We start from the raw sequence: 14935 nt of genomic DNA, 5'->3' as shown, positions 1-14935 counted from the left end.
GTCAGGTAAAATGTCCAGCCCAATGAAAGATTTTGGAGAGGTGAGATAGTAAGGGAGAGGAGAAGAGATTATACAAAAAATATGAACAATATAGTAATTAGAAGGATATCAGTTTCAATTTGCACTCAAACTTACTTTCTCATCCCCATTAACCATGCCATTAAAGTCATCTTGGAATGTTGTTAAAAATGGGGCATTTTTAGGTAAGAATGGCTTGGTAAATAGAGGATTCTTTTCTCTTTGAAGTCATGGATTCCTTCTTAAGATTCTTGTTTTGTATGCGTGTATGTATGTGTATGTATGTTTTAATTTTAAAATTCCTATCATGTTTAGGGTTTTTTTCTTGATGGGTATATTTGGCATTGATTGTGGCTGTGTTGTATTAGAAGACCTTCCTATAGTGTTATCTTACTATGATTTCTTAAAAATAAGACAGTGGAGACTTATTATGTTATCTTACTATGATTGATTATGGAGCTGTAAATATAGCTATTGCAATGTCTGAGTGTTAAATCTACTGTCTCTATGGACTGCCCATCAATATGTATGGTTTTGTTTTTGTTTTTTTAGGGAGCTCACTGATTTCTATCTAGTTAGAGCCCTTAGGCTCTTATGAGATAGAATGGAGAATGAATACTGTGTCTCTACTATGTGTTATATTTTCTTGTCCATATCTTCTCTTAGAGTATGAGATAATTGTGCTTCCTTTGTATTCCCAACACATGGCACATTTCATTATGTCACACAGTCGCTAATATTAAAATCCTTAGTAAATCTGAGTGAATTCTACTTTTGGTTTTATCTGACACCTTTTCTTGTACTTTCTGGGCAATAAAAAGTAGAGATCTGGGTTTCTAGTAGATTTATGTTTTATAATTAAGAAATATTGATTTAATAATTTTTTTGTTCTGTAGGATTTATTTAGTCATTAACTAATAAGATTTACTGAGCACCTTCCGTTCTATAGCACTATACTTGATGGTGTTAGCTGCTTAAGCACATAATTGTTTTGAATGGAATGATAATTAGGTTAATTAGATATATAAAACTAAGTGCTGTGTATGAAAAGATTGAGAGGAGGAAGGGAGAGTGTACTTTAAACATGGTTGAAAACTTATCAAGTAACTCCTTTTTTACTTTTAGATGTGTTTTGTCCTCCTTTGGTTACAAGCAGTGGAGACTTATTTAGGTTCTGTTAAATAATAATGGGGGCACATCAGAAAGTGAAATATAGGCATAAAGAAGAGGGAAATGTCTTCCACATGGAATGTTTGGATGGGAATTTTGGGAAGCTACACAACTGTCATACACCTGGACCTCAACTAGGACAGGAAAGTTTAGGACTAGCAGGTTATGTGGGATCTTTTGACATTCACCTCATTGGGAGCATTAACAGTTTAAGGATTTCTGTTCCACTGTTACATAGTTACTGAGATTTAGCCATTCATTCTTTCTCATCTTTGTGGTCTCTGCGCACATGCTGTTTCTCTCTCTATATCTTTCCAAGTGAATTACCTCTCTTTTTTTCATGAAAAGACTGGATCTTCCTAGTTCTGGGAGTTGTGTTCTTGCTAGGGGCCACCTGGTAGAGTACTGCTCTGGGATCAGCTACCCTTTACCAGGTATCCACCACAGTCCTGATATGGGTGGGTAAGGGAGTGGCTTCGTGTTCTGAGATAACAGTTACATTAGAGAAGTCTCAGAAGTATCTTCCTGGGAATCAGCCTTCAGAACCTAGTGGATGCCTTTTGCTCTTTTTTTCTTTCTCTCTTTACGTCTTTTCTTTTCTTTTCTTTTCTTTCTTTTCTTTTCTTTTCTCTTTCTTTTCTTTTCTTCTTTCTTCTTTCTTCTTTCAAGATTTATTTATTCATGAGAGACACACAGAGAGGCAGAGACATAGGCAGAGGGAAAAGCAGGCTCTTCGCAGGAGCCTGATGCAGGACTTGATCTCGGATCCCAGGATCACTGTCTGAGGCGAAGGCAGCCACCCAACCGCTGAGCCACCCAGGCCTCCCTCTTCCTCCCTCCCTCCCTCTCCCTCTCTCCCTCCCTCTCTCCCTCCCTCTTTTTCTTTTTCTTTCTTTCTTTCTTTCTTTCTTTCTTTCTTTCTTTCTTTCTTTCTTTCTTTCTTTCTTTCTTTCTTCTTTCTTTCTTTCACCTCTATCTCTTTCATTTTTTTTTCTTAAAGATTTTATTTATTTATTCATGAAAGACAGAGAGAGAGAGACAGAGACACAGGCAGAGGGAGAAGCAGGCTCCATACAGGGAGCCTGATGTGGGACTTGATCCTGGGACTCCAGGATCATGCCCGGGGCTGAAGGCAGCACTAAACCATTGAGCCACCCAGGGATCCCTCTCATTTTTTTTTAAGAATTCATTTGAATTAAGTGGAGTGAGTGAGACAGGGATTGCATGATCCTAATATAGTGGGAAATTCGGGTTAATTTAACTGTAATAATAATCCTTTGAGAACAAGTACATGATTGAAACTTATCTCTTTCCTCTATTCACTTTTTTGAATTGATTGCTAGAAACAAGAACATTCCTAAAATATCAAAGAAATTACATGACCAATAATTTGAGTCTCTTAACTTTTTATACTCCTGTCAAGAGTTCTGCGCAACTCTACCGGTTGTACAAGGATCAGAATCTATATTGGAAATATGTGCTGAGTTCAGTTCAGCTCCTCAGAGCCAACAGTTCTTCCATCTATGAGATGCTAGAGGTTTGGGCTCAATGGAGCTACATTCATTATTATTGTAGAACCTTGCCAGTGCTTAAAAGGTGCTATAGGGAACTATAACTCATGTACTGAATTAAAAGATTGTAAGCTCCACTGGTATAGCTAAAAGCAAACTCAAAGTTGAGTGGCATCAGATCATGAGTAGAAAATTACTTGACACTGAATTTTGTTCTGTCTCTGAATGCCATTCTTTCAAGCAGAGTACGGAAAAGTTGAAGTCTATGTTGTTACAAGCTGTTTATTTCTACACTCCCTTTCTTGTTCAAATTGAAAGCTTTTGCAGAGTGTGTTTCACTGAAACCCTTAAAAGAAAGTGACATGTTACTACATGGGAAGACAAAGATAGAGTCTGTTTGGTAATGATTATACAGTCAGGGCTTTATCTACTTGCCGATAATTTGTGGTTTATTTTTAATCCTCTGCCAGTTTCTTTCCTCACTGTTCCATTACCTGCTGATTACAACCCTGAGCCAATCAGTCACTGTTGAGTACTTGGTGAATTCTATTTTTTTAAGTTGGCTAAAAGAAAATATGTATTTCAAAATGGACATATGGATAGCAGCTAATACTTCTCATGTGGCACATTCAATATATTAAATTTAATGTTCACAGAAACATCACAATGGCAAGAACTATCATTATTACTGTTTTCCTAATGAGTGAGGCTTAGAGAAAGTTAGCTAACCTGTCAAGGTCTCAAAGACAGTGAGTCTTTGGGTCAATATTCATCCAGTGTTGACAATGATCACACTCTGAGGACTGTGATCTGTATTACTTTAATCTCCAAAACACATATATCATGAGGTCAGTTTGGAAAGTGATAGCATCCAAACCAGAAGAATTTAGGTTATTTAGCTTATGGTGATGGAAATTCAGTGCATAGGATTAGAGTAGACATCCTCACTTATTCAAAAAGCTTTTAAATGGAAGATCTGTTTTGCATTTACATAGAGGTAAGAACCAAGACATATTAAGGAAACCACAGGGAGGCAAATGAGTGGAATGGTCTAAAAATAAATAGGGTGTCTCATCATGTATTGAGCCATTACTAGAAACATTAAAAAATAGGCTAGATTTTGGTTTTATAGTAATATTTTTTTTAAAGATTTTATTTATTTATTCATGAGAGACACACACACACAGAGAGAGAGAGGCAGAGACACACACAGGCAGAGGGAGAAGCAGGCTCCATGCAGGGATCCTGATGTGGGACTCGATGCCAAGACTCCAAGATCATACCCTGGGCTGAAGGCAGGCACTAAACCGCTGAGCCACCCAGGGATCCTGGTTTTATAGTAATCTTAAATCTGGATTAATTATGATGTATAAAAAAAAAATAATTATGATGTATAATAGAGAATTATTTTCCAAAATACAATATGGAAAATGTATAGACTATATTATATGTATGGAAAATGAAATAAAAGAATTTTTCAAACTTTATTTAACCCTGAATTTCTCAAGATTTTAAATGTACTATTACATTAAAATAGCTCAAAACTCTTCTTGTGGCATTAAGAGCCCATACACCATTGTTTGCAAATACTCTTCTAAAACAACATATGAGAGACCTTCTTTGGTTGCTGGATGAGTTATTTGTAATGAGAAAAAGAGAACCTTTGGCTTCCTTATCCTTAGATTTATGAGAAGAAACTAGTTGTTTTAAACAGTGTGGGGATGGATAAAGAAAGTTATTTTAGATATGCTATTTTTGTATTCTCTTGTATTCTTGGAAATAATCAAGTGTTGATGGCATTAAATTTCCTTTAGCAAACATGTAAAGAAGAGCATGTGTCTGAACGTGGATTTTAATTTCTTATAACGGGTCTTATTTTCCCTGGATATGTTTCTACTTACTTAAAAACAGATGCTCTCTGAAAAATTCATGAAAACTGAAAATATACTGAAGACTTTGGAGAGAAGCTCTTCACCGTGCTATTAGATTGTTTTTAATGAATGGTCTTTTGCCCCATCTGCTTGCTAGTTAACTTCATGACCTTGAACAAACTTCCTGGCTTTTATAGAACTCATTTTCTTCATTTACCTACTTAACTGGATTGTACATAAAATGGCATACCAGTATCAGTGTTTATATGAACAGATCCTTTCAAACAAATTTCTTTGGTGATTTCATGAATGAATCTTGCAGTTTTGGCAAATAGACATGTTTTCTGAAATGAAGGCTTTTTTAAAGCTGGCATTATATATAAATTTTACCTATTATCATTTGCCTGCTCCCAAAAACCATTTATACTGTAAATTAAAATATATCTTAAGTGAGGGGTGGGTGGGTGGAGAGATGAGTGAAATAGGTGATGGGGATTAACGAGTACATTTAATGTACTCGATGAGCACTGAGAACCATACAAAATTGTTGAATCACTATATTGTACACCTATAGTGAATATAACGCTTTGTACCTATACTGGAATTAATATTTTAAAAACTTAATACAAAAATAAATAAGGTATATCTTAAGTTTTTAAAAAATGATCTAAAAAGCTATGGTAGAAAAATGATAGAATGCATCACAACTTTATTCATAATCAGAAGTAATAAGGCTCTCCACACGCCACTCTGGTTTGAATTGTCAAATGAAAATTTCAGTGTGTAAATTTAAAGGTCAAATTGGCTTTATTCAGCAATTCATGATTCAGGCAGTATCCCATGTAGTAATAGAAAGGAGCTCTACAGAGCTGTAGAAAAGGAAAGGTATTTGAAGATGGAGAAAGGAAATTATTAGCAAAGAATGCACTGTTCAGGCCAGGCTTCCCTCCCAAGGGGAATGGAAGGGTCCTGTACTGTGGAACATCTCACTAGTGCTGACCAGGTAATTCTATGTTGACTGGTTAAAGGTTACATTCCTGGATGATTGGAACTGCAGTTAGGTTAGAGATTAAGCATTGGTTTGCTGGTATGTTGTTTAACATAAGTAACTCCATTTTGGGTCTGCTGCCTCCTTTTTAACAAATTATAATTTTTGTATTTATCATATGGGGAATTTGTACATGTTTATCCTCAACTTTACATTTTAATTTTGGAAAGAGAGCCTCAGAATCTTTAGTGTGAAGTTAAAATTTAACCCTAGAGAAAGGATACTACAGTGGTTTAGTCTTTTATTCTGGAGCTCTGAACTACTGAGAGCCAGCTCTGACAGTATAAGCAAAAGCAACAGTCCCAGGGTGGGATTATAATTCAAACCTCTGATTTTTCTAATTCAGTGTGAGTAAGAGGGTATGATATGAGTGAACAGCAGCCCGTGAGAAACCTACAAGTGTGGAACCAATGGTATTTATTCAGGTAATAAAATATAATTCTTAAACACACACTAAATTTAAAAACCAGAAGATGCAGTTCTAATTACATGCCTTAACTAGAAGTACGGTATTTGTAGAGTAGCTTATCCAATTATATGTAAATTTGTTCCTTTGGCACAATTTGTCTATATAAGCAGTATTAGTTCAGTGTAAAATGTTTGTTTGTTATTGAAATTGGCTTTCATATAACTTCTGGATGTTGATAAATAGTTGCATTTTTGGGGGGATCATTCCCAGTTCTCCATATCCATTCTTCTCAATATATGCAGTTTTTATTTTAAATTTCATAAATAATAATAATTTACAGGTCTATACTCTTTTATTTGAAAGTTTTGGGGTCAAAAGTGTTTTAGATTTTTATCTTTTAAAAAGGGTGTTATACTGCTGTGGTATGTGCCCTTTGTTATTCCAGTAGGATATTGGGCAACACCCACGCATATTGACATTTCTGCAGTGAAAAAAGAATAGCCACTTGAATGGTGTAAAGATTACAGGGAGCCCATTTCAGGTTTTGCTGACAATGGATTTGATTTTCAGAACTTTTTAGATATTAGAATTGCAGATAAGCAATTATGGACCTGTAATATTAAGTGTAATAGCTAACAATTACTGAGGTGCTTACTACAAGCCAGACCTTGTGCTTAACTTGTATCATCTCATTTAATCTTTGCAATTCTTTGAAGAAAGTTTTGTTCATTTGGTTTTACAGGTGAGGAACAGCTTCATAGAATTTAAGTGATTTGCCTAAGGATGCATACACCTAGTAAGGAAGTAGTGGCTGAATCATATTTAAACTGAGCTGGGTTAGATAGATCCAGATCTGGTATGTACAACACTACAGTGTCCTTCCTATTCCATTACCACAGATCCAGTGTATCTCACCTGGGAATTTATGGGAAATGCATCAAGTGGCCTGACTACCAGGCAGAGGATAACAGGGGTAGGGCAGGAGTTTCATCAGCAACAATTAGTTGGCATTCTGCCAATACATTGCACTAAAATAAATGTGCTTCAAACATTGCAGTCCTTTTGCCACTATGTTTAAGAGCTGAAAAAGAGAAAGAATAGAAGAGAGAGAGGAGATAGTTGAGCATGTGCTTTCCTTAGCTAAGGCAGAATAGGACATCTTGAGTCTTGTGTGGGTGGAGCAGTGTTCCTAAAGAAAAATGGATAGCTATTAACAAAAGAAGATGTGACTAATGTGGGATAGTGGGCTGCCCCGAAATGTCCACTCCATGGACAGTTAATTAATTGTAGGTGAAATTAACATTTGGATGAAAACTTCATTCATCTTTTTAAGTGTAATCCATTTTAACATTGTCATCTGACTGGTATGGGCTGAACATTGAACTTAGAATCTGAATACTTGGAATCCTGTCCCATTTTGGATAATTTCTAGGATTTAGATCACAGACCCAAAATTAGAGAGTCTGTTTCTTGTTTGTAATTTCAAACAGTACTTTCCGCTGGTTACCCAGTAGGCATCATGTTAGCTAAGATGGTCCAAAGAGCCTCTGGAAGTTTCTACCTGGTGTGGTCATCTCCCACACTGAATCTGGGCTGGCCTTGTGTCATCACTAGATGTAATGGAGGTGATGCTTCATGACTTCTGTGACTACATCACAAGGAGCCTTGCAGCATCCACTTTATTTCATGGTATGATCACTCTGGGGGGAAGCCACTGCCATGTTGGAAGTCTGACAAAAATGCTGTGAGGAAGCTCAGGCTGGTCATGTGAAGAAAGAGTGACTGCTGGCCAGAGAAGTGCTATTGCAGTTGTCCCGCTTGCTGAGCTAGACATGTGTGTTACCATGGATAACCCCGCCTGGCCAAGACATTTGATAATTTCAGTCTTAAGTGCTTTCTGACTATAATTGCGTGGAAAACTCCAAGGGATAGCTGCCCAGCTGAGCCCATTCACAGAAATAGGAGAACTAATAATTCATGGTAATAAGTCATAGAGTTTCTGGGTGGTTTGTTATCCACACTAGATACTCAAAAACAAGCTTGTTGTGAAGAAGAAGGGAGATAATGTGTTAAATTCCTCATACGAAGGTGAGCAGCTGTTTTATTATAATTGTTTTGACAATCCTGAAACCAAGGCCTTTCTCCCTAATATCCTCAGAGGTTTCATTATAATTTGCCATTGTGATGAGGATAGTGATCATTTTGTATTCCCTGGACAAGTATAGAGAGTGAATATTTGTGATTGGCTGGCAGCCAAGTTGGTCATCCTTTTTCCTTACTTGGAGGAGTTTTTAAAATTCTGTCTTTTCTTTACTCATATTTATTTTTTCGTATGAGTGGGATTTTCTATAATAATAGACCTTTATTGTTATGGCAATAACAATATATAGAACATCCGATGGGTCCTCATTCTGAATGACACAGGGCCCATTTCTCTGTTTATATAGACTCTTTGTCTAGGAAACTATAGGAGAAATAAGATGTATTGGATTTTGAGAAAGGGGCAGTAAGAGTTGAAGAGCAGTTTGCCTGAGCAGCTTCCCAACAATTGGGAAAGGCTGCTGGAGTGAATGTCAGAGAGAAATTGGTTTTTTGGTGGTGTTACAAGCAAGCAGATAATGAAACAAAGGAAGAAGAAAGAAGTAGAAGGTACACAGAGGGGAAGAAATTATGGATTTGATATTGGAACACCAGAGCAATCTGTAGTAGGTTGAATGGGAGGAGTTGGAAGAGAGAAAGGAGCAAGTAAGGGTTGGTTGGGACATCATCACCTATTGGGCTTTTCTCCTTCTATCTGCAATTAATTTTAGCTTTATTTAGTTCTTTTATCTCTAGAGAAAAAAGGTGATTATTTTCTTTCTGTTATAGTTGTTGGCAACCAAATGACATTTTCTGCCATCTGTTTTACCATATAATTCTTAAGGTTTCTTAAGTGTCATAGTCTTATTAAACCTGGAGTCTCAAAAAATAAATAAATAAACCTGGAGTCTCCATACATTCAGTGATTGCTGCTAGCACAGGGAAATAGAGAAGATAGAAGAAGATAAGGCTACTTTGTAAAGAGTAAGTTACATATTCCACTGGATCTATTCTCAAAAGAGAATAACTCAGAGTTTCTCCATAGCTTTTTAAAGTCTCTGATTTCTGTATTTTTCTTAGCTGTACATAGATTTTATTTCAAGGAAAATTTACATATTGAACTTAGAATATGAGTACTTGGATTTCTGTCCCAGTTTGGACAATTTCTAGGTCTTAGATCACAAACCCAGAATCAAAGAGCCTGTTTCTTATTTGTAATATGAAACAATTATGTTGTTGATATTATCCGTAATATTTACTGGTTCTTTGTAGAGTTAAAATGGACAGATGAAAGCCCTTGAGGATGAGAAATTCATATTCTAATGTAGCAAAGTAAATATATGTGTACGGCAGCTTGAATTGTTAGAAAATTTTAGGAAATTACTTGTATGCTTGAGTTCATGAATTATTCAATTTAGGGTTACTTTCCTTTTCAAACTTATCACTGGTTAGATCCTTTAACAACCTTTTGATTTATTAAAAGTCACTTTTCAGAATTAGATTTAAAGCCTTATTATTTTCTTATGATTTTCTTATGAAAATTGAGTATGTGTCCTATAAAGCCTGTATTTTCTTTTCTATGACTTAGTCTGCTCTTCTGTTATAAAAGATACTTCTTTAAGAACTGATGGAATTAAAGAAAAATTGACCTCCTCTGATGAAGTAGCCCATAGAAGTAAAAGGAGGTTTTATGATCTTTCTTCACTTATTGGAAAGACGATTGAATTGGGATATGCCCATCCTGACTTCCATTAGGAGACAGAATATTTGCTTGTGTCTAGAGGAGTTTGGTCTCCTGGTGGTCATTTGCCTCTCAATCCTTCCTGCAATTTTAGAAAAAAATGTGCTTGTACAGGGGCTATGTATCAGAATCAGCTATGAAACTTTTTATTAATAGAGATTCATTCCTTGGCCCCACTACCAAGTTTATGAAATGAAAATCTCCAGGGCCTCACAGGTGATTTGAATTCATACATAGTTTGAGTCTGAGAACTACTTTATAGGCAGGACAGCAGGTTGATGGATGACAGAATCTGGTCTGAAGCATCGAAAAGCTTTAAGAGGAGAACATGGAGATACCTTAATTTAAGAAACACTTGGATATTTTGAACAATGATATAATCATTGCTAAAAGTTTGTGATATCTCTAAAACATAGTTTATGTCCCCAGTTGTCCTCTGATGTCTCCAGTTAACCTCTGGTGCAGAAGTTCTCAGTTCAGTGGGGCAGTTTTGCCCAGTGGGGCCTAGTGGGGGCAGTTTTGTCCCTAGGGGATATTTATTAATGTCTAGAGACATTTTGGTTCTCATGACTGGGGGAATGTTACTGGCATCTAATGAGTAGAGGCCAGGGATACTGCTAAACACCCTACTGTTCTTGAGAGAGCCCCTGTATTAGTCCAAAATGCTAATAGTGCCAAGGTTGAGGAACTCTAATCTAGTGAATTTCAGTGAAATCATTAAATAAAAATACTCTGGGCTCCAGAATTGAAAAGGGTATGACAAACCAGGTAGGAGAACATTTGGTTGGCCTGTGTAGTCCTTGAGGAAGCCAGCTGAGGTAAGGAGGAAGAAAAGGCTTGAATATAGGCTGAAGGCTAGGGACAAGAGTAAGGATTCTATTGCATACTAAGGTCTTGGAAAGAGACATATTCATTGGAATATTATTTTCCCTAAATGTGTCATATAAAATACAAAGATCTTACCGTCTGAAAAAAAAAGCATATTTAATATCAGCTTTGAGATAGTAAATCTCCTCTATTCTGTACACCCTAATGGTGGTTCTTAAGCCTTAAAATCTTAAAAACACAGGAGCATGGTAGCATAAGTGAGCCAGAGAGAATATGGTTATAAGTTAGTATTCTGGGATTGTTGTCATCAGAGGAAGCATTTGAGAAAGAATGAGGTAATTGATGTTGTCTCTTTAGAGCTAGTAATGGAGTGATGGTGTTGATAGAAATTTTTGGGAGAGGGCAGCCTGGGTGGCTCAGCGGTTTAGTGCCGCCTTCAGCCCAAGGCCTGATCCTGGGGACCCGGGATTGAGTCCCACATTGGGTTCCGTGCATGGAGCCTGCTTCTTCCTCTGCCTGTCTCTCTCTTTCTCTCTCTCTCTTTCTCTCTCTATCTCATGAATAAATAAATAAAATCTTTAAAAAAATAAAAGAAATTTTGGGGAGAATAGGTAGAGCTGGCTGATGCAAATGAAGAGGTAATATGAGAAACTTGTGATTTAATTAATTAATTAATTTTATTTATTTATTTTTTTGAGAGAGAGGGAGCATACAGTGGGGAGGAGCAGAGGGAATGAGCAAGGGCAAGCAGCCTCTAGCCCAGCATGGAGCCTGATGCAGGACTTCATCTCAAGACCCTGAGATCATGACCTGAGCCAAAATCAAGTGTGACATGCTTAACTGACTGAGCCACTCAGGCACCCTGGAACTTTGTGATTTAAAAATGCACTGTTGAGTGCACCTGGATGGCTCAGTGGTTGAGCGTCTACTTTTGGCTCAGGTCATGGTCCCAGGGTCCTGGAATTGAGTCCTGCATCAGGCTCCCCACAGAGAGCCTGCTTCTCCCTCTGCCTATGTCTCTGCCTATATGTCTATGTCTCTCATGAATAAATGAAATCTTAAAAATGAACTAAAATAAAAATGCACTGTTTATTGTCTTTATACCTAATTGCCTGATCTGTGTCCAGATTGGTTGTTTAGAACAGAAGGGGTTATCATAAGTATGGGAAATGGTTCCTGGCTTCTTGTAACTTATGTCTAATTGGAGAGAAGAGGCTACTGCCATGAAACAGCAAAACCCATTGAAGTTCATAGTCCATCTCCATTCTGATAAACACGAATTTTCCCTTGTTTGATCTGTGAGCTATCGGCTTCATCCCTGGTCTTAGGGTTGAATTTGTGTTGTAGGCAGTGTTCTAGGAGGCATTTGGCTATACTTCTCATTCAGGTATGGATCCATGATCTCAGATGATCCATTTAGGTCTGTTGATACTAATTCTAAGACTTTATTTTCTTTACTTCTGTATTTTGAGGGATGAGGGTGTAATCCCAAGTTCTTGGCTATCATTCTGCCATCCTAAAGGGAGGCACTGATTGAAAATGTATTCATTTCAAAGGATGAAAGAGCTAAACACATGATTCCATCTTTATCCGTGGATGAAATTGTACCTGAAGCCAATTTAGTTGTGGAATTCATTTATATCAACCATTAAATTTTCATTTTGATTATACCAGCCTATGTTGTATTTTCTTTTGTTGATGACTGAAAAAATGACTAAAAATACACTGATGTAGGAGAAACTGTACAAGAGAAGAAAAATGTTATAGCCAGGTAGCAATTCAAGGACAAGTTTTTCATACTCCATTATTTAGTCTTTATGAACAAATTCATAATATTCTCCCATTTTTGTGTTTTTGTTTTGGCAAGTTTAATAAAACACACAGATTTTCACTGTTAATGTATTATTTAAACTACTTTTTTAATATTTTAGAGAGTTGTATTTCAGAAGTGATATGACAGTAATTTGTCAGTGTATAATTCTTAAAAATGAAAGGGTTACATTGCTTCCTTGATGGAAAAAAAAGAAGAAAGAAAGAAAGGAATCCAGTATTCCAGGTATATAAACAAATATAATGTACTTTATGGTATTTGTAATTATAGATACTACTCAACAGAATTGGCCATGTTTGTTTGCTTTTTTGTTAGAGTACTATGGGGATTAATTGATTGTAAATTCTCTTCTTCTCCAACAACCCCAGATGAGTAAAGATAGAAATATATGGATTATCAGTTTGAAGGACTAGTTACATGTCATCTGGCTTCATGTGATTGAAATACAAAAAAAAAAAAAAAAAAAAGGTCTTTAAATAGGACATCTGTGACATAACAAATTAGAATCCGGGAGAGGAAGAATATCTTGACAGTGTCTAAATCCATTGAATCAAAATAATTGTGTAGATCATACTTGAGTTCAGATATAATGTAGATAAATTCTCTAGCCATGGCACCCATCTGTCAAAAAATAAAACTCTGGTTCTCACTTAAAATGGCTCTTTTAGACTAAGGTCATCAAGCTGTATCTAAAATGGACGTGAAATGTCAATTTCATATGTTATAGTGGCACATTTCATATTGCTCTACTTAAGGTTATGTCAGCCTTACCCATAAAAAGCAAGTGATTTAGGTCTTATTCTAAATGAACTAAGCAGAGAAATCAGCAGTGGGACTGCCTTGCCACTACAGACAAAGGGAATGTGTGGAGGGGCTGCATATTTCTCCATTGTCCTAACTCTGGAACTGTGTAGTATTCCAAGACAGGATGTCATCTCTTTACTTTTCCACATTCTAATCCCCTGTGATAATTGTGGGGGGAGTTTAGAATTTTTGGCAAGATGCTTTATTCAAAATGAGTTTTGTTGCCTGGAGTTGATTCACTTGTTTGAGTTTTATTTGTGTTATTTTGTGTAACTTTATCATGTTGGGAGGCTTATAAACCTTCTGTAGAAATAAGATTGTGTTTAGGGAGCTATATACATCATGATTTTACTCACAACTGACAGGAAGTTACTGAGGATGATTAAAGCAGAAAGAAATGAAGTTTTTTGAAATCTATTGGACATTGTAGAATCAGACTTAGAAAATAGTAAGGATTGAAGAGGCCGAATAAGCACTCACATAACTACAACTTCCCAAAGAAGCAGTGTTCTTGACACCCATGACTGCTGGGTCCTGGCTGCTACAGTGACACTGGATGTTACTGCTGGTACCGCTGCTTCTTTTGTCTTTGAGACTGAATGTTGCTGACTCTGTAGCCACCGTGCTCATACCACTCCTTGTTTTTTTCTGGATCCCATTCGTAGTTCTAGAAGCAGTGTATCTTGTTGGCTAAACATGTATTGGGCATTTGTTCCCAGGCAACAGGAAGCCTGGGCAAGTGAATAGCCTGCTATTTTAGCTTTTATAATAGGAATCCAATTGTTTCCCAATGTGTCTTCTGATGGTGGAGACTTCCCAAAAAAGGAAGAGGCTCAAATGCTTGGCAGCCAAAGAACAAGTAATTGCCATGGTATGATTTCTTAGGGAGAAGAGAGAAGTTTTCTGGAAAGCAGGAGAGAAAGGGAGATTTTCCAGGAGACGTGGATACTGCACACTTTTTCCTATAACAGATGAAGATGTGGTCTTCTGGGTACTAGGTTTTGTCAGTGAAATAGGAGAGCCAGTATTTGTGAACATCTTAAAGGGAAGAGGATAAATCCAAAATTCCCAAACTTTGATTCAAGGTATCCTTAATATCTTTGTAATGTTTTCATAGCACTCTAGGCCCAAAGAAATGCCCAACACTTTCATTTATTAAGTAGTTAGATTAAAACAAATTACTAAGTATTAATTTTGCAGAATAACTTGAAAAAATTATGTCATTTGAAAAAATACACATCAGTTCAAAGAAAAATACTTTTATTCCAGTCTTAACCATAATTACTTTCAAATAAGTTATGTTCCCTTCTTAGGCCCTGAATGAAATCTCAGACATTGGAATTGGATTTGACTATTGACTATTTCCTGTCTACACTTATTTTTATGCAGCCCATTTTGTCACAGCACTGATATAGACCTAGCTTTGCAAAGATAAGATCATCAAAAGGAATGCAGTGCAGTATGTTGTTGAAACTGAACTCCCCAGAACTATCTTGAAAGTGCAGCACAACTTGGGAACCATGACAACCATTAGGTTGTCAATGAAGTGCTCATGGAATGGTGATAAAAATTGGACATTAAGGGCACTTTTACAACACTGCTTGATTGGGAGTGTTACAGCAGCT

The 14935-nt window shown here is 36.6% G+C and overlaps 1 protein-coding gene across 8 annotated transcripts in view; it reads left to right on the top strand.

Annotated features, from left to right (window-relative positions):
- Nucleotides 1-14935, top strand: part of CNTN4 (contactin 4) — a 917305-nt gene that overhangs the window by 21795 nt on the left and 880575 nt on the right. For 2 of the 8 annotated variants that reach the window (XM_072785321.1, XM_072785320.1), the window contains exon 1: nucleotides 7729-8115. The exons of the other annotated variants lie outside the window; for them this stretch is intronic. The gene's annotated coding sequence lies outside the window, so the exon portion shown is untranslated. Of the gene's footprint in view, nucleotides 1-7728; nucleotides 8116-14935 lie in introns of those variants that run through there. 8 annotated transcript variants of the gene reach the window in all.

This window comes from Canis lupus, chromosome 19, assembly GCF_048164855.1.
Source record: "Canis lupus baileyi chromosome 19, mCanLup2.hap1, whole genome shotgun sequence".
Taxonomy (NCBI): Eukaryota; Metazoa; Chordata; class Mammalia; order Carnivora; family Canidae; genus Canis; species Canis lupus.
The sequence above is the reverse complement of the archived record's forward strand: the minus strand, read 5'-3'. Positions and strand labels throughout refer to the sequence as shown.